Genomic DNA, 3,784 nt, shown 5'->3' with positions numbered 1-3,784 from the left:
AAGTCTTTGGCTAATTGTTTAGTGTTGAAGCAACGTCTATTTACGTTTCGCATAAACGAAGATGAGCTTCTTAGAGACCGCATTAGTCAATTCATTACTCTTTTAAATGATTTAAAGAACGTTAAGATTTATATTGACGATGAAGATTAGGCTATGCTATTGTTGTGCTCTTTGCCCTCTTCATACAAGTCTTTTAACCTAATTTATGACAGAGACAAACTCTCATTCGAAGATGTGTGAGTCATTTGTTGAGTAGAGACAAACTCGGCAATGAGTTTGGTTTTGATAGCAAGGTAGATAAGCAAGCTTTTGTTTTGGTAACATTAAAGAAACGAGACAAAATGTGTCGCTATTGTAAAAAAGTTAGGTCATGTCAAAGCAGATTGTTATAAACCGCGAAATAAAAAAGCTACTGAGAGTAACAAGGAAGATGTAGCTGGTGTTAATTTAGCCGATGAAACCACTAATGATTTCTTGTTAGTGTCAACGAGTGATAACTCCAAACTCACGTCCGAGTGGATACTAGATTCGAGATGTTCTTTCCACATGTGTCCCAATAGAGAACGGTTCTTCAGATACAGTTCGATTGAAGGTGGAGTTCTGCGCATGGAAAACGATTCATCTAATAAGGTAAGTGGTATTGGTACTGTTAAAATTAGGATACACAATGAGACGATTAGGACACTCTCAAATGTCAGGTATGTACCTAATTTACAAAAGAATCTCATCTCTTTAAGTATTTTAGACTTGAAATGATGCAGAATTAATATCGAGTCGAGCGACATTAAAGTATATTGTGGAGCTCTCATTTTGTTAAAAGGTAAAAGAACCGACAGTTTTTATATTCTGGAAGGTTCTACAGTGACTAGTGAAATCGGACGTCCTTCGTCTGTTTTGGAGTCGAAGTCAACTCGTTTGGAGCGAAGACAACTTGGTCATATGAGGGAAAAAGGTATGATCGTTTCATTGAAGAGAGATTCTCTTTTGGATGCAGGTTTTGAAAAGTTAGGGCATTGTGTTCGTGTAAATTAGACCCGAGTTAATTTTAATTTGGTAGTGTACAAGTCGAAGGCTAGAAGTCTTCCAGTTTCTAAGCACAGATTCGAATTATTTAATTCTTTACATAGTTCAAGATAGGCTTGTGATGAGCTTTGGCAAAGATGACGTTGTGAAAATATGAGTCAAGGTGGAGATTTGTTGAGTATGACTCCTATTTCAGTCAAATTTGAGAAATAATCTTTCAGTTAAACTCTATTTATTTGTTTCAATCAAACTCTGATTAGTCTAGATTATTTTATTATTACTTGACTTATGAATTTAAACTATAAATAGGCTCTTTTACAACATTAGAAAATACACCAATTAGAGATTAAAACTCATAACACATTTAGAGAATTTTGTATTTACGTTTTAAGGGTTCTTTGTTTTCGGGTTTTCAAGGTTTGGTTTTTATATTTATTTTTTGTACTCTTCGTTCTTTTGCTATTATAGTAAAATTATTTTTGCCCGTTATTTTTTATACTCTTTGGAGAAGTTTTTTCACGTTAAATTTATGTGTTCAATTTCTCAATTTATTCCGTTATTTTTTTTATTTGTCGCTTAAACGGGCCGATCCCAACAGAATGTATATATTCTATTTCGGATATGGGTCATTTGGATCTCTTTATTCTTATATTTTTTAAATTATTTTTAAATATATATTTTGCAATAGTTTTCAATTAAATAAATTAGTAGTTCAATAAAATTTATTAGCTTGTTTATTTTTACCGTGCTGATGATTGTTAATATTGCAATTTATTTGTAGAGTGGTTATGGTATCATCAGTGCAATATATTGCTGATGATTAAAGACTGATGATCTCGCACAAGAAAGGGAATACAAACTCTCCCGAACAAAAATTAGAGCAATAAATGCATCCTTTTCTTCACTTTAGGATGCAATTTTGTTAAAAAAAGAAAGAAAAAATAACAAATGCAGAAAATACCATGATAATTGGTACCATTTTGGTACTCGTCATACCAGCTGGTATATTCTATTATGTTCTTAAATCAAATATTAAGTAGTATATATTGTGTTTCAGTCAAAATTTCGATGCGTTTTGATTATTTCAATATATTGTGACCTATTTCAGTTAATATTAGCTTGTATCGGTGCTTATTGATTGGTACAAAATTTTTAATCATTTTAATTTTTCCATAATTATATATAAAATTAAAAGTCGTTAAATTGCATTATTCAATATAATTAATAATTTTAAAGCTTATATTTACATGTAAATATATTTATATGGATATAATTAAGATATATTTTCTTGTCAATATAATATATAACTTCTTTTTTTTACCTAAGTAACAATTTACGAAGACAAAATTTTTTTTGAAAGAGAAATTCATTAATTCATTCAATGAATGAGACCATACAATTTGGAGGAAAAAAATAACAAACACCCATTGTACGTGCTAAAGGACAAGCTCCATCAACACAACAAAAAGTTCAACTTTAGCTTCAGCATTAATAGAATATTATGGCACATTAACAATTGACTTTGTCAACTCAAACATGGTATATTAGGAGTGATTGTAAGCACTTAATACAATAAGGAGATCAGCCCCAAATGGTCCAAAATGGCGGGCATAAATTGGTAAAAGAACCAAGCATCCACCAAACTAGAGGGGACGGTGACAAAACCCACCCTAAAATTACTCGCAAAAGCAAGATTACATGCATAAGCAAGACTAAAAAGCATACTATAAGAGTAGACAAAAACTTAAAAAAGTGAAGACTTATTAAATAATGGAAAAACAAACAAAAACATATAAAACTTAAAACATGAGTCCAAACTGACTCATGAAAAAAATTTATTATTCTTAAACTTTCAAAACAGAAGCAGATGAAGAAGTCAACAAAGAGTTACTCACTTTTTAAAAGAAATTGTCGGTGGACAGTGGTGTTTCAACGATTATAGACACAATCATCTGTCCATCACAACTTGTGAAGACAATAAAGATACCCAAAAAATAGATTTGCAAACTGAAAATAGAGAAAACACGTTGAGTGAATAAGAAAAATAAAGAAAAAAAGGGTTGATGGGCAGGAGAAAAAGGCGAGCAATAGCTAGCCTGGAGGCTAACACCACTGCTAGACAAAAACAAAAACTTAAAAAGTGTAAATTTTGATTTTACAAAAATCTTTTGAGATTATGAAGACAAAATCTTAAACTATAAATATATATGTAAAAAAAATTTTAAATGTATATATAATTTATCAAGAAATTAAAAACTAGACTATAAATATGTATATGCGAAAAAAATATTTAAGAACATTGATAAACTTGAAATAATATATTGAAACACATCGGTATCGATATGTATCCGTACTAATACAAAAAATAATACGTCTATACTGATTATTTTAAAAAATATTCTTTAAAAAAAGTTTTCATAAATATTTTTTAAAATAAGTTTTCAAATATATGAAGAATGATAATGTTTTTAAATATTTTTAAATAGAATGTATAAAAATTTGAAATAGAGATTATTAAGTTACTTCCTTAGTTGAGCTAATACGTTTTTTAAATATAAGTAAAACAAAAATAAAATAAAAGATATTAATTTACTAAAAAATGTCAAAAAATAAAAAAAAATTAGAATAGGTCAATTTTTTGGAAAAATTATGGGAATAAGTCATTTTTACGAAAATGCTTCCAACTATAAGTGGTTTCAGCGTGTTGCCACGAAAACGCTTCTAGCTAGACGCATTTTCTGCCAAGTCATTGGAAAACGCT

This window comes from Gossypium hirsutum, chromosome A05, assembly GCF_007990345.1.
Source record: "Gossypium hirsutum isolate 1008001.06 chromosome A05, Gossypium_hirsutum_v2.1, whole genome shotgun sequence".
Lineage (NCBI taxonomy): Eukaryota > Viridiplantae > Streptophyta > Magnoliopsida > Malvales > Malvaceae > Gossypium > Gossypium hirsutum.
This window is presented reverse-complemented; position numbering follows the sequence as displayed.